We start from the raw sequence: 17,084 nt of genomic DNA, 5'->3' as shown, positions 1-17,084 counted from the left end.
CATACAGCGCAAATCTGGCTCATTTTCTGGCACACGCAGATCATTTATTAAGAGAAGTGCGCAGGAGAATTGCGATTCATTTTCATTATTCAAAAAAATAACAATTAGACCTCATTCAAGACTCCTTTCCTTTTGCATATTAAAAAAAAAACAGACTATTTTTCACCACTGTGTTAGATCCAATTTTCATCTATTTTTGGTCCTTGTGTCACAGTGACATCTGTTTTTCTTACATGCAAAAAAATAAGCTTCTTCTACCTATTAAACAGTAAAAATCAGACAGCACTCTGATTGCGCACAGGTAACATCCAAGAGCTATGCTTTTTTTTCATTGATCCATTCAGAGAAAATATGAACAAATGTAAGATTTTTTTATTTTTTGTGGACTATTAATCCACAAAAAGAAATAGAAGTATGAACACCATATGTGAATAACAAGGATGGAATCTACACGTGAACCCCCTACATCTGAACGAGGATTTATTTGCATAATGTCATTATAAAGGCCTATAATGTGGAAAAAGGCAACAACAGCTGGTAATTTACTCATTTCTAGGCGGTGTAAAGAGAAAAACAAAATTCTAGTAAAAGTTGCTTCATCATTTTTATTGTATGAGGAATATAAGTATTTACTAAAATAAACATGTTCAGAAGGCTAGGCTCTTAAAAGGGTTGTCCAGGACTATTATATTTATATTACTATGGACCTAAAAGCTAACAGTTAGTTGTTAACAGAGGCAACTGCCTGCCTGTTATACTCAGTGACGGCTCACTAACTGCTCCTGCAGGTGATTCAGCTGTTCCACTTCAACAGAGCATCTCTTCCTCTTCCGGACTGCTCTGTTGATGGGGCATGACTGCTGACTGTTGTCAATCATGCCTATTGACAACTGGCTACCTGCAGCTAGGCAGCAGGGAGCCGCCTGTCAATTACCATGATGTCGGCAGTCACGCCCAATCAACAGAGCAGAGAGGAAGGGAAGCCGTTGCGCTGTTGATGTGACTCTTAGTTGAAGCCACTGAATCACCAGCAGAAGTTGTCTGTAATCGCTCTTTTAAGGTAGGGATCAGCACCAGCCACAACAGGCAGAAAGTTAGTAATTGCCTGCATGTTAGTTCTTAGGCCCATAGTAAAAAAATAAAATAGTCCTGGATAACCCTTTTAAATGAGGCAAAGGACCTAAATGTTGGGTTGTCATCTTCTGTTAAGTGGAATTTGGGACTAAAATATGGATGGGATGGAACTGGGATATCTTTGGGATATAATGCCAATATCAGGTAGGCGTCTGACCCCTGGCACCTTTACTGATTAGATAATTAAAGATGTTACGTCTTTCGATGGTTACCAGGCACGGCCAGTACATTTTGCAGTTGCCGTGCTTTATATTGTTGGTCACTTTCATTCACTTGGCAGTGGGCACTAGAAATTGGAGCCCATCAATCTGATTATCCTAAGGATAAACCTTTAAGTTAGGGATCCTGTTTCTGGAAAAGCTGTACATTTTGGTCTTTATTATTGCTTTGAACAGAAGTTGTCATCTAGAGGAAGTGGAATATTTACTGTATATAGTAACCCCTTCATGACCCAGCCTATTTTGACCTTAATGACCTGGCCGTTTTTTGCAATTCTGACCAGTGTCCCTTTATGAGGTAATAACTCAGGAACGCTTCAACGGATCCTAGCGGTTCTGAGATTATTTTTTCATGACATATTGGGCTTCATGTTAATGGTAAATTTAGGTCAATAATTTTTGCGTTTATTTGTGAAAAAAATGGAAATTTGGCGAAAATTTTGAAAATTTGGCAATTTTCACATTTTGAATTTTTATTCTGTTAAACGAGAGAGTTATGTGACACAAAATAGTTAATAAATAACATTTCCCACATGTCTACTTTACATCAGCACAATTTTGGAAACAAAATTTTTTTTTGCTAGGAAGCTATAAGGGTTAAAATTTGACCAGGGATTTCTCATTTTTACAACGAAATTTACAAAACCATTTTTTTAGGGACCACCTCACATTTGAAGTCAGTTTGAGGGGTCTATATGGCTGAAAATACCCAAAAGTGACACCATTCTAAAAACTGCACCCCTCAAGGTGATCCAATCCACATTCAAGAAGTTTATTAACCCTTCAGGTGCTTCACATCAGCAGAAGCAACTTGGAAGGAAAAAATGAACATTTAACTTTTTAGTCACAAAAATGATCTTTTAGCAACATTTTTTTATTTTCCCAAGGGTAAAAGGAGAAACTGGCCCCAAAAGTTATTGTACAATTTGCCCTGAGTATGCCGATACCCCATATGTGGGGGGGGAACCACTGTTTGGGCGCACGACAGGGCTCGGAAGGGAAGGAGCGCCATTTGAATTTTTCAATGAAAAATTGGCTCCAATCTTTAGCGGACACCATGTCGCGTTTGGAGAGCCCCTGTGTGCCTAAACATTGGAGCTCCCCCACAAGTGACCCAATTTTGGAAACTAGACCCCCCAAGGAGCTTATCTAGATGCATAGTGAGCACTTTGAACCCCCAGGTACTTCACAAATTGATCTGTAAAAATGAAAAAGTACTTTTTTTTTCACAAAAAAATTCTTTTAGCCTCAATTTGTTCATTTCCACATGGGTAACAGGATAAAAGGGATCCTAAAATTAATTGGGCAATTTCTCCTGAGTACACTGATACCTCACATGTGAGGGTAAACCACTGTTTGGGCACATGGCAGGGCTCGGAAAGGAAGGAGCGCCATTTGACTTTTTGAATGAAAAATTAGCTCAAATCGTTAGCGGACACCATGTCGAGTTTGGAGAGCCCCTGTGTGCCTAAACATTGGAGCTCCCCCACAAGTGACCCCATTTTTGAAACTAGACCTACCATGGAACTAATCTAGATGTGTGGTGAGCACTTTAAACCCCAAGTGCTTCACAGAAGTTTATAACACAGAGCAGTGCAAAGAAAAAATCATTCTTCTTTCCTCAAAAATAATTTTTTAGCAAGCAATTTTTTATTTTCACAAGAGTAACAGGAGAAATTGGACCCCAAAAGTTATTGTCCAGTTTGTCCTGAGTACGCTGATACCCCATATTTGGGGGGGAACCACTGATTGGGCACACGTCGGAGCTCAGAAGGGAAGTAGTGACATTTTGGAATGCAGACTTTGATAGAAAGGTCTGCGGGCATCATGTTACGTTTGCAGAGCCCCTGATGTGCCTAAACAGTAGAAACCCCCCACAAGTGACCCCATTTTGGAAACTAGACCCCCTAAGGAACTTATCTAGATGTGTGGTGAGCACTTTGAACCCCCAAATGCTTCACAGAAGTTTACAACGCAGAGCTGTGCAAATAAAAAATCATTTTTCTTTCCTCAAAAATTATGTTTTAGCAAGCAACTTTTTATTTTCACAAGGGTAACAGGAGAAATTGGACCCCAATAGTTGTTGCCCAGTTTGTCCTGAGTATGCTGGTACCCCATGTGTCGGTAAACCACTGTTTGGGCGCATGTTGGAGCTCAGAAGGGAGGCAGCACCATTTGACTTTTTGAACGCAAGATTGGCTGGAATCAGTGGTGGTGCCATGTTGCGTTTGGAGACCCCTGATGTGCCTAAACAGTGGAAACCCCTCAATTCTAACTCCAACCCTAACCCCAACACACCCCTAACCCTGATCCAAACTCTAGCCATAAACCTAATCACAACCCTAACCCCAACACACCCCTAACCACAACCCTAACCCCAATACACCACTAACCCTAATCCCAACCCTAACCCTAATCCTAACTCTAATCCCAACCCTAATCCCAACCCTAACCACAACCCTATCCCCAACACACCCCTAATCATAACCCTAACCACAAGCCTAATCTTAACCCTATTTCCAACACTAGTCCTAATTCCAACCCTAACTCTAATTCCAACCCTAACCCTAAGGATATGTGCCCACTTTGCGGATTCGTGTGAGAATTTTCTGCACCATTTTTGAAAAATCCACAGGTAAAAGGCACTGTGTTTTACCTGCAGATTTACTGTGGATTTCCAGTGTTTTTGTGCGGATTTCACCTGCGGATTCCTATTGAGGAACAGGTGTAAAACGCTGCGGAATCCGCAGAAAGAATTGACATGCTGCGGAAAATACAATGCAGCGTTTCCGCTCGGTATTTTCGGCACCATGGGCACAGCAGATTTGGTTTTCCATAGTCTAACATGGTACTGTAAACCTGATGGAAAACTGCTACAAATCCACTGTGGATCCGCAGCCAAATCCGCACCGTGTGCTCATAGCCTAATTCTAACCCTAACCCTAGTTCAAACCCTAACCTTAGCACTAATCCTAACCCTAACCCTAGCCCTAGCCCTAACCCTAACCCTAGCCCTAACCCTAACCCTAGTGGAAAAATAAAAGTAAATATATTTTCTTTGTACTAATAACTGGTACCGCGCTTAGGTTATAAAGGTGGCCTATGCCTGGTCACGGGGGTACAATCAAACTGGATATGCTGGTAAGTGTACCTCCCCCTACAAATAACAGTGCACTGGAAGTTCTACTGAAGGCCAACAATATGACCTATGAGTACTGTAGCACACCCTGCATCTGCCAGCGCCATGTGTCCGGATGGAACCGACCAAGACGCATGCGACGGCAAAAAAAACACAAATAGATGGGAATCCCTTACCATGTGCTGTAACTGTTTGCGCGCTCCGCTGTTCCTGGTAGGTGTCCCTGGGGATGTGTGGTATTCCGCGAGTGCTGCGGTGGGTGCGGCGGAAATGTGATCTTGCAAGCAGACACCTACCAGGAACAGCAGAGCGCGCAAACAGTTACAGCACATGGTAAGGGATTCCCATCTATTTGTGTTTTTTTTGCCGTCGCATGTGTCTTGGTCGGTTCCATCCGGACACACGGCGCTGGCAGATGCAGGGTGTGCTACAGTACTCATAGGTCATATTGTTGGCCTTCAGTAGAACTTCCAGTGCACTGTTATTTGTAGGGGGAGGTACACTTACCAGCATATCCAGTTTGATTGTACCCCCATGACCAGGCATAGGCCACCTTTATAACCTAAGCGCGGTACCAGTTATTAGTACATATTTGTTCCTTACAGAATTGGCACATGTTCTGAGGCTACCAGCAGCTGGGTTATTGCAATAGGTATTCATATAGACGCCATAGGCATAAGTGTAGAGCGCCGGTGGCATTACTTGTAAATATATTTTCTTTATTTTATTATTGTCCCTACCTATGGGGGTGACAAAGGGGGGGTTCATTCACTATTTTTTTTATTTTGATCACTGTGATAGGTTTTATCACAGTGATCAAAATGTACCTGTAACGAATCTGCCGGCCGGCAGATTCGGCGGGCGCACTGCGCATGCTCCTGCCATTTTGGAAGATGGCGGTGCTGATGGACAAGACGGACGGACACCGGGAGACTCGGTAAGTATGAGAGGGTGGGATCGGAGCACGGGGGTGGATCGGAGCACAGGGGAGTGGACAGGAGGATGGGGGGAGCGGACAGGAGGACTGAGGGGAGCGGAGCACAGTACGGGACAGAACGGAGAACTGGGGAGGTGGTGGTGGCGGGGGGAAGATCAGGGTTTCCAGCCATGGCCGATGATATTGCAGCATCGGCCATGGCTGGATTGTAATATGTCACCACTTTTTATAGGTGAAATATTACAAATTGCTCTGATTGGCTGTTTCACTTTCAACAGCCAATAAGTGCGATCGTAGCCATGGGGGGGGTGAAGCCACCCCCCCTGGGCTGAAGTACCACTCGCCCTGTCCCTGTAGGTTGGGTGAAATTGGAGTTAACCCTTTCACCCGACCTGCAGGGACACGATCATTCTGTGACACAGCATATGCGTCACAGGTCGGATTGGCACCGACTTTCATGACACATACGTTGGGTCGGGAAGGGGGTAACCAATGCACAGGGGGGTTAATATCCAATACATTGTACTGTGCATTCTATTGTGTAAAAATCAAGTATAAGATGATAGGCACCTACTATGTATATACCCAACTACGTACTAATGTTGCCCAGCAGCCTTTTGCTTTCAAGAATCAAGCATTCTGAGTTTGTACATTAGGGTGTGCCTGGGTACATTACAAATCTCCGGGACACATTACACTGAAGTTGCCCTAACTGTGTACATATAATTGCAGAATATATGAAAAAATAGGCTATCAATTATGACTTATAATTATTGCTGTATATGTTCCAGCTTACAACGTCATAGATATTTTACATTCTATCACAAGAGTAATCTTATCTATAATCTTATTTGTCTCTGTAATTTCTTGTTAGGATATAGGCTGGAGTCACACACATCATTTTGCAGTATTTCTTGCTCCATATTAACCAATTTTTTTAAGTAAAAGTCTATAGAAAATTATTCACGTTTACATACTGAGTGTGTAGATCTGAATACCGATACGGATGTGTCTTTCGACACCCAAATTTGCTCTGTCGCTGGTTTATTTTTACACTATTCAATTTAGACCCCAAATCTAAATCCTACCATATGCTGTAGATGGCTGTCGACTGAACAATGCTTCGATCTTCGGCAGATAGGCATTTTGGCAATTTTTCTGAATATTATCCCATGCTAGAGTTCATATGAGTTTATGCCACCAGGGGGAGCATCACCGCAAGTCTACGATGCTACGTTCCCCTGCATTCCATTCATACAGTTTTTACAACCAGGAGCAACAGCTGCATTAGGAGGCTCCTGGTTGTAAATTTATTTAACCCCTTCAGATGGATTTACAGCGTGGGACATGACTGTTCGCCGGAGAGGTATGGGATATTGTTGCTTTTTTATTTAATTTTTTTTACAGAACGAGGGTCTTCAGGTGGATTAAGTGTACAATAAAGATTTTAAAATCCCGTGTGTATCTATTTCATTAAAATACTTTATTCATAATGTGTGTGTGTATTATTAACTCTTTACTACTATTGGATTAATAATGGATAGGTGTCTTATTGACATCTCTCCATTATTAACCAGGCTTAATGTCACCGTACATTAGCAAGGTGACATTAACCCTTTATTACCCCATATCCCACCGCTACAGGGGAGTGAGAAGAGAGAGGCTAAGTAAGAATAGGCATCTTACAAATGCGCCTTTTCTGGGGTGGCTGGGGGTAGATGTTTTTAGCCAGAGGGGGCCAATAACCATGGTCTCTAGGCTATTAATATCTGCCCTCAGTCACTGGCTTTCGCACTGTCAGGAACCCCTGACCTCTGCCAACAATGTCAAGATTTAGGGTGACTTTAGGCCAACAGACGGCTATCACATGTGCAGGGGGGCTTATCTTCATTATCCCTCCACTCCACAATGTGATAAAAAGACACACATGAGGCTATTGACCTCTTAGCTTACAGCAGCGGCTTATTCTAGGTATCCCACTGCTCTTCAATATACCACGAACTGCAGGGACTTAGGTATCCCACTTACAGTTCCACTTAACACTTGCAGCTCTCTGGTGCCCCCCTTACTCTCAGGTCAGATTAGGTACTGCACCTAGGGTAATTAGTCGCCAGAAAGGCTGCCTGCTATGTACTGGCTATTGGGCACGCTGCAGCGACGCGATAACTACTCCCACTCCAGCAGGAACAATAATTATCAACACTGCAGTCGCTACAACAGCACCCAACGGCCTGTACACGGTTTTGCTGCCACCAGCTCCGATTAAACGGGTTCGAAGCTAACCCAACACAGTAGCGTAATTCCCTTCAGGAGCCTTAGGGTACGTTTTAGAGCATGAAGGACGAACTAGTAATTTATATATTTTACTCCGAAAAAAGGTAGTGTTTACACAAAAATATTACAAGGATGTTACAAAAGAGACAATTGAAAATGTACAAGGTAATTATAAAAATAAAAGGATTAAATGAGAAAGGTAAAACTCACATGTTCTCAGTTCATTTCAGGCAACCAGGCTAGTGGTGGAGTTTCCATCTGTCCCAGTGCATTAGGACTTGCTCAGGGCTCTTCAGGAAAGAAAAGACTCAACTCCCTGCTGGAAGCCTGCCAGAAACTTAAAACCTGCAGCCTGTGACACCACAGAGAGGGCTGGGTTACCAGACCCTCCTATCTCTTCAGTTTAACTAAATGTACCTTAAATTTATCTAATGCCCGTAACTCCGCTCCAGTACAGGTCACAATCATAACACACCCAGCATTCATCTCGTATTAACGTTGGCCTTCTAATGAGATCAAATATGTCCTATTTGTGATGCATATTTACAGAGAACTCCCTACTTCTTTACCAGATGGAGTTAGAAGCTCACGTTTAGTGTGATGGATAAATGCTCCGATGGACTTTAGCAATCTCTATTTAAGATTCTCTTAGCCCCAGTTATTGGGCCAATATCTCACAATAATGGAACAAAGGACTTCCATAGATTTTGGAGCCATTTTTCCCAGTTCCAGCTAGTAGAATTGGGAGGGGGGGAGTAACTTTCGTCGAGCCTGGAATTTATGACACCAGGGCCATAAAACCCCCTTCTAACATACATTCCGAAGCACACAGAGAAAAAAGGAGAACCAGCTAGAAAAGGGGGGTTTAGCCCACAGCATGAGCTGACAGGAGAAACTAAACTTATATGATATTTCATACAATATCGTGACACCCACTCTGGCAGAGAAAATTGCGCGGGAGCCCACACTAGTTTTTTCCGTGATTTAACCCTTTATTTTAACAACTAGAGCCACCAAATTTTACACACAGACACTTCTAACATTAGTAGTGAGGAATATGTAAAATAAAATAATGGCGCGCTAGCGATGTGCCGTCATTCTGTGACCAACTTTTTACTATTGATGCTGCTTATGCAGCATCAATAGTAAAAACATATAATGTTAAAAATAATAATAAAAAAATCATGATATTCTCACCTTCCGGCGTCCTCGGCAGCTTTTCCCGCTCCTTGCGATGCTCCGGTCCCAGTAATGCTTTGCGGTAATGACCCCAGATGACGTAGTGGTCTCGCGAGACCGCTATATCATCACGGGCTATTGCCGCAAAGCATCACTGGGAACGGACCTGGCAGGAGCATCGCTAAAGGCCTGGGCTGGATCCGGGGGCCTCCGAAAGGTGAGTATATAACTATTTTTTATTTTAATTCTTTTTTTTAAAAGGGATATGGTGCTCACACTGCTATATACTACATGGCTGTGTTATATACTATGTGGGCTGTGTTATATACTGCGTGGGCTGTGCTATATACTACGTGGCTGTGCTATATACTATGTGGGCTGTGCTATATACTATGTGGCTGTGCTATATACTACGTGGCTGTGCTATATACTACATGGGCTGTGTTATATACTATGTGGGCTGTGCTATGTACTACGTGGGCTGTTTTATATACTACATGGCTGTGTTATACACTACGTGGCTGTGTTATATACTAAGTGGCTGTGTAATTTCCTACGTGGCAGTGCAATATACTATGTGGCTGTGTTATATATTATGTGGCTGTGTTATACACTTTGTGGCTGTGCTATATACTACGTGACTGTGCTATATACTACGTGGGCTGTGTTATATGCTATGTGGGCTGTTATATACTACGTAGGCTGTGTTATATGCTACGTGGACTGTGTTATATACTACATGGGCTGTTATATGGTACGTGGGCTGTTATATGCTACGTGGGCTGCGTTATATACTACATGGGCTGTGCTATATACTATGTGGCTGTGCAATATACTACGTGGCTGTGCAATATACTACGTGGCTGTGCAATATACTACGTGGCTGTGTTATATACTATGTGACTATGTTATATACTATGTGGGCTGTGCGATATACTACGTGGCTGTGTTATATGCTACGTGGCTGTGCTATATGCTACGTGGGCTGTGTTATATACTATGTGGGCTGTGTTATATGCTACGTGGCTGTGCTATATTTCTCTGCTGTATCTGTGCATCATGAATCGCGGTATGTGTTAAAGGGGGTGCCCACTGAGACTCTTTCACCCGGGGCCCTCAAAAACCTGGAACCGGCCCTGGCTTCACTGATTCAATCAGAGACAGGCGCAGTCCGGCTACGAATTGGCGCGGGATTTGAACCACGCTTCGCTGATTGGTCGCGCCCGGCCAGCCGAATCCTGTGTATTCATTGCATTATTCTTAAATCTTCATAAATAAACTACATAGATTCTAGAATACCCGAAGCGTTAGAATCGGGCCACCATGTAGTATATATATACCTATACTATGTGTAGACATTTATTCTATCTATTCTATTCTTACCTGTCAGTGTGATTTTACTGTACACAGCACTGAATTACCGACTTTTCTATAGAACACCGCTGTGTATTTCTCGAAAGTCACACTGATGGTCCGTGTGTAATCCGTATTTTTCTCGCCCCCATAGACTTTCATTGGCTGATTTTTTCCACAATACGCTGACAAACGCAGCATGCTGTGATTTTCTTAGCCCGTAAAATACGGCTGTGAAATATATGGTAGATAGGAGCTGCCCCATAGAGAAACATTGGTCAGTTTGCAATGCGTTGTTTTAGTGCCTCTCATACGTCCGTTAAACTCTCTAGTGTGACGCCAGCCTTACTACCTTCAGCAAAGACTTTAATTAAATGAAAGGAATTATAAATAGACATTTGTCCATGTTACGGGGAGATGTTTCACTTTGTAAAACAGTTCAATATTTCCACAGCAAAACCACCAAATTTAGCAAAGATATTATTTGCTAGTCTGGTAATGAAAAAATGCAATTAAAAGACATACAGTAGCTCTCAGAATCAGAGTTTTACAATATAAATAAGTATAAATATGTCCCACAAGTTAAGAATGTCAAAACCAGAATTGATGGCAGAAAACATATTACTCAATTTTTTTAATTGTAATAGCGTGAACGTGGTATATGCATACAGTGAACATTATGCGGAATCACTTCATTGCGGCAAAGGATTAATGAACACATTAGAGAGTCGCATAATCACAATGCAGTACCCCTCTAATGTTGCATTTATACCAGGGTGATCTTACTGATTTGAATATTTTGGATTCAAAACAGTTAACCCATTACTGACAGGTGGGGAATGGAGTTGGGCTCTTTTGAATAGGAAATCTAATTGTATTTTAACCTTGGATCACCAGACAGGATGTGCACTGGTCCTGCTTCAGACAACACGGGTTTCAGGAATAGGTTCTGGTGCAGACAACATGGATTTCGGGAACAGGTACTGGTTTCAAAAACAGGTATTGGTTCAGACAACTTGGGTTTCAGGAAAAGGTTCTGGTTCAGACAATATTGGACTCAAGAACAGGGAACTGGCAACATACTAGTTGCAAACACTCTAAGTAAGGAATCTACAGGGGTTGCTCAGGTACCTCCCTACTGGGGAGTGTGTGTTGTATACCTGATGCCTACCAGCTATTGACTGGGGTATTTCCAAAGTATGCTTGTTGCCCCTTTAAGTGCACAGGCCCAGAGAAGCAGGAAGCATCAGCAGGAAACAGGGATACCGCTGCACGGCCTGGGATGATGAGTATTTTGGTATCCCATGCAAGGCAGCTTGCATTGGTGTTACCGTACCCCCCCTTCACCCCTCTTCTTCAAATTCTCAAGCAATCTCCGCAGAAGAAGTGGGGCATGACTATTCTCCTTGGACTCATACGATCTCTCTTTGGCGCCATAAGACAGGTTTTATCTCTCAACTTCCTTATGACTAGCATTATTCTCACCACCAAGACGTCCTCAGAGCAGACCAAAGTGGGCTTAATACCAGGATCCTTCAATTGCAAAGTCTCTCCCTGCCTGGTAAGACCAGCCACCATCTTGGAAAAATTAAAGACAAGTTGGGGTTCTTTCTCCTGGTGAGTGGATAGGAAAGACCTGTAAATCAATTCTGCCTTGACATTCTCATCAGCCGGCCACTTGAGAATTGAAGATACCCTTTCTGGGTCCATCTTCAAACCAGTGTCCATGAAGATACATCTTCGAGGCAGTGATGATCCTGGGAAAAGGTCTTTGGAGCAATCGCTTGGACTGTGTAAAGATAATATCTGCGCTTCCCTCCTATCGGAGACATCAGTTCATGACCCCTTTGTTGGATGGCAGACTTGGCAGAGAAGATGTTGTCACTGGCAGCCGAACTAGACCTACAGGGACCTGACACCTCCTCTCACAGTACGAATCTCACCAAGGAAGCACCTCACTAGATCTCCAGCCCCAAACTGGCTCATGAGTTGACAGCCATGGAAGACCCAAAAGAAGTGGATGAAATAGACCAGACCACACATAAAGTTTATCTGTTCTGTATGCAATATTTCTACTTGCTCAGTAACCACTTGAACAGCTTTGGATAAAGACTTTCCCTCTACTGACAATACCATCAAAGTACTCTGGAGGCGATGGACAGGAACCCTATATCCATCTACCATTGCTTAGTGCAAGAAATTTTCCACCGAACCACGGTCGAGGTAGGCCGTATCAATGAACCAGAAGCCTTCACATGATACGTGTACAGTCAGAGTCAAAGGTGGAGAGATATTACTCTTGCCTAGGATAGCCTCTCCTACAGACCTTATGTTTTGGAGTTTTTCAAACCTCTCTGGACAAAAATGAATGAAATGTTCCATGCTACCGCAGCAATAGCACAATGGTACTCTGACTGCTGCTCAGGCAGACTAACACAATCGACCTGCGTAGGTTCAAAGAAGATGTCTGTTTCAGAAGACCTCTCTGCTCTGTTCATGGAACCTGACATCAATTTGGATTGCTAGGTAAATCAAGTTGTCTAGAGTAGTAATGATGTCTTGAAAAGCTAATTCGTTCTGGTTCACATAACAGGAGTTTCAGAGTCAGGTTCTGGTTCAGACAACACAGGTTTTAGATACAAGTTCTGGTTCAGACAACACAGGTTTTTAGGAACAGGTTAAGACAATATGGGACTCAAAGGCAGGGACCTGGCAACATACTTGTTGCACACGCACCAAGTAGGGAATCTGCAGACGTTGCTCAGGCACCTCCCTACTGGGGTGGGTGCCTTATATACCTGATGCCTCTCAGCTATTGACTGGTGCATTTCCAAAGTGTGCATCCCCAGAGAAGCAGGAAGACACAGCAGGAAATGGTGTCCACACCAGCAGGAGGGAAGTGTATCACGCAGGGATGCTGGCATTGGTGCTACACTAGTTGATAATTTAATTGATCATGTGATAGGGATCTTTTTTACAAAAGGGATTTACATTTTTCTTAGATTTTTGTTAAATTGGAGTATGAGTAAGAACCACTGCAGTTCAAAACACATCAATTAGTAACACTTCATATGGCTCTATTGGATAGAATGCACACGGAATAAAACATTTTGTAGCATATATGTAATGGATATTTAATAAAACACATGATATTTATTAATATCTACATCTGGCTCTTTTAGATTTTTCCTTATTTTGTGGATTGAGGATTGCATGCAGAAGAGGCATAGGTGTACAAATTATACGCATATACAGAGGTCACTGGGGGTTGCACCCAACTGATCTGATGTGTACATATAAGTGCAGAATATAAAGGAAAATACGCTATCAACCATGACTCATAATTACTGCTGTGTATCTTACTGCATACAGCGTCATTCTATCACATGAGTAATCTGAACTATAATGTTAAGGCCTCATTGAAACATCCTTCAATCACCATGATTTTCTAGAATAGAAAAAGTAGCCATTAAAGTTTATGGTTCTATTTACGTCTACGTTTTTCATTGGAATCACAAGCCTATGGGTCCATGAAAATCATGGACTTTCATGTCCTCAGTGTACAATCTGTGTGCGGCATGTGATTAACATTGTAATATACAGAAGAAGCTTTATAATTTATTTATTTAGCCATACATGAAAATCATTGATAGTAAAAACTTTCCCTGACCAAAACACTGAGGAAAAACATACGCATAGTCGCATACGTGAAAAATCACTGAATTTGCAATGAGACCTAACTGTATCTGCAATTTCCTGCTACAGATGTAGGTTAGCGTAATACACTGCATTTTGCAGCATTTCTCGCTGCATTTTAACCAGTGTTAAAACACATAGAAAATTATTAAAGTGTTTATATATATATATAGGATTTTTGTATGTGGCATTTATAGGGCTCCATGCTCTTAGATTGGGTGGCATTGTATTCCCATAAACTTCTCTTTAGGATTTAAAAATAACATTACAAGTGTAACAACAAAAGAAAGGTAAGAAATTGTCTAAAAAACACTTGAAATTCCTGGCATTTTTTTTCTACAGGGGCTTAAAAACACTGAAAAACTATGTGTGTGTATTTAAATCGAACCATAACTTAACTGTTGATACTCATATAGGTTTAGTTAAAATTAATACGTATAAAAGTACAATATTTCAATAGCAGGTGGAGTGTTTTTTGGAAAAGGGTTAAATAGGAAACTGAATATGCTGAATTTGCATGAAGGTTACAGACATCATGAAAAACAATGCAAATAACTGTGATCTAAGCAGGTAAATACCAAAGAAGATCACGTTTGTTAGAAAATATGAAATAAACAGCATTCCAGAAAGGAACATTTTCATATCTAACAGGATGTTTTCCCACCAAAAATATTTAAGACCTTATTATCTAGCTCTTAGACCTCACCTTATACTATGTATATGGGATAAAGGCTACAGGTAGGAACCTCTTTAACGCTGAAATAACACATCATGTTTTTGTGGAAGATTTTGGCACAATTTAAAAAAAAACCATAAATGAAACAATAGGTTAGGTTCAAAAGTCAAAGTTTGGCAATCGGTGTATAGACCAAGACTTCTCAGACCAGCCCACGGTCTCCTGATCGGATCTCAATAGTGTCATAGGCATATATAAGGCTATTAAGCTCGGATCAGGAGACTAGAAGCTGGTCTGGAAAGCACAGTTCATAAGGACCAATAAATTCAGCATAATACTTCTGTTTCATAACCACTTTGTTTAGCTGAAAAAAGTCACCAAACCTGCGTTTGTGAACCCAGGCCTAAATAAGCCAAATTTACAAAGAAAATTCTCAAACCTGTAACTCTGAGACAGCTGATTCTCTTCTGGTGCCAGGACAAGAAATAATATCAAGACCTTTGTATCCTTTGCTCACTTCACCTCATCATGCATACATCAATCATTAACTGTAGATAATGAGGAAGAATAATTACCATCTCCACCCACCTCTACTGGAAACAGCTCAGCTTCTACATCCACAGACCAGATCACTTTCTTCTATCTGTAGTAGACATGATTTCATTGTCATCTTTCAGGAGCTCAAAGGGGATTCTTCCCTCTTTAACTGATAGGACGAGTTATAATAATGAATCAAATGAATTGGTAGAATGTGTTAGCCCTACTACTGAGCAATCTCATTCATTTGTTGTTGTTTTTTCTTTCTGTCCTTCCTGAGGATCAGGTGCAGTGGCGTATCTAGGGGAGGCAGCCGGGGCATGTGCCCCGAGCGCAGCTGGCAGGGGGTCGCAGTCGGGCCGCCTAATGCGGCGATCCGCAGTGTCTCCCCTGGCAGCTGCATTCTACCGCCCCCCGGACTGGGAGTCAGCTGTTCTCTGTGCCGACTGTCAAGCTGACAGCCGGCACAAAGAAGCTGCAGCGCGCCGGCTCCCGGTATCTTACAGACACGAGTACAATTGAAGATCTGACTGGAGTGACTAGAATGGAGGTGATTTCGAGAGGTAATGATGTCACCGGAAGGGGCGGGGCCTCCTTAATTCCAGTGAAGACACGATAGAAGGAAGCTGCTAGAGAAAATAAGTGGGAAATGAGGGGTTTTACCTGCAGCATGGAGCCGTGTGAGGAGATTACCGAGGTGTGTGGGGAATGGGGGGGGATGATGAGAGGCTGTGTAGTGGATAATGAGAGGCTGTGTGGGGAATGGAGGGATAATGATGAGAGGCTGTGTAGTGGATGACAAGAGGCTGTGTGGGGAATGGAGGGATGATGAGGGGCTGTGTAGTGGATGATGAGATACTGTGTGGGGAATGGGGGGATGATGAGGGGCTGTGTAGTGGATAATGAGAGGCTTCATGAGGAATGGAGGGATAATGATGAGAGGCTGTGTGGGGAATGGGGGATGATGAGAGGCTGTGTGGGGAATGGAGGGATAATAATGAGGGGCTGTGTGGGGAATGGGGGATGATGAGAGGCTGTGTGGGGAATGGAGGGATAATAATGAGGGGCTGTGTAGTGGATGATGAGAGGCTGTGTGGGGAATGGAGGGATAATGATGAGGGGCTGTGTAGTGGATGATGAGAGACTGTGTGGGGAATGGAGGGATAATGATGAGGGGATGTGTAGTGGATGATAAGAGACTGTGTGGGGAATGGGGGGATGATGAGGGGCTGTGTGGGGAGAAGGAGGGATGATGAGGGGCTGTGTGGGAGAAGGGGTGATGATGAGGGGCTTTGTGGGAGAAGGGGTGATGATGAGGGGCTTTGGGGAGAAGGGGGTGATGAGGGGCTGTATGGGGGTGATGGGGGGATGAGAGGCTGTGGGTGATGATGAGGGGCTGTGTGGGGGTGATGAGGGGCTGAGGGGGAGATGGGGTTGATGAGGGGCTGTGGGGGGATGAGGAGATGGGGGTGATGAGGGACTGTGTGGGGAATGGGGGGATTTATTGTGTGGGGAGAATTGGAGTGGGGATGGGGGATTTAATGTGTGAGGGAGATTTGAGGACACAAAATGAAGAGCAAAGGGGGAGATGGGGGCATGTATGAGAAAACAGTACAGGGAAATTGGTTGGCATGTATGAGGAAACAGTATGGGGGAATGAGGGCATGTATGAGGAAACATGTATGAGGGTGATGGGATGTGTGCAGACACAGTATGGGGAGTCAGGTGATCAGGCATTATAGAAAGTGAGGGGGTAAATATATGAGGAGACAGTATGGTGAACAGGAGGGATGTGAGAGGAGACAGTATGAGGAGGGAGGGGAATAGTGTGAGGAGACCGTATGCAGGGAGAAAAGTGAGTGGGCACAGAATAGAAACTCAGTAGTGGGGGCGTAGCATGGAGGGACAGTGTAAAGGCACAGCCAAGAGGGGACAGTATAC

General features: G+C 43.0%; 1 protein-coding gene across 1 annotated transcript in view; it reads right to left on the bottom strand.

The window, feature by feature from the left end:
• CDHR2 (cadherin related family member 2) overlaps nt 1–15,113 on the bottom strand; it is a 239,739-nt gene extending 224,626 nt beyond the window's left edge. Inside the window, exon 1 of the mRNA XM_077265704.1 lies at nt 15,046–15,113. The gene's annotated coding sequence lies outside the window, so the exon portion shown is untranslated. The remainder of the gene's footprint in view (nt 1–15,045) is intronic.
• Between the last annotated feature and the right edge of the window lie 1,971 nt (nt 15,114–17,084).

The sequence above is a fragment of the Ranitomeya variabilis genome, chromosome 5 (assembly GCF_051348905.1).
Source record: "Ranitomeya variabilis isolate aRanVar5 chromosome 5, aRanVar5.hap1, whole genome shotgun sequence".
Lineage (NCBI taxonomy): Eukaryota > Metazoa > Chordata > Amphibia > Anura > Dendrobatidae > Ranitomeya > Ranitomeya variabilis.
The sequence above is the reverse complement of the archived record's forward strand: the minus strand, read 5'-3'. Positions and strand labels throughout refer to the sequence as shown.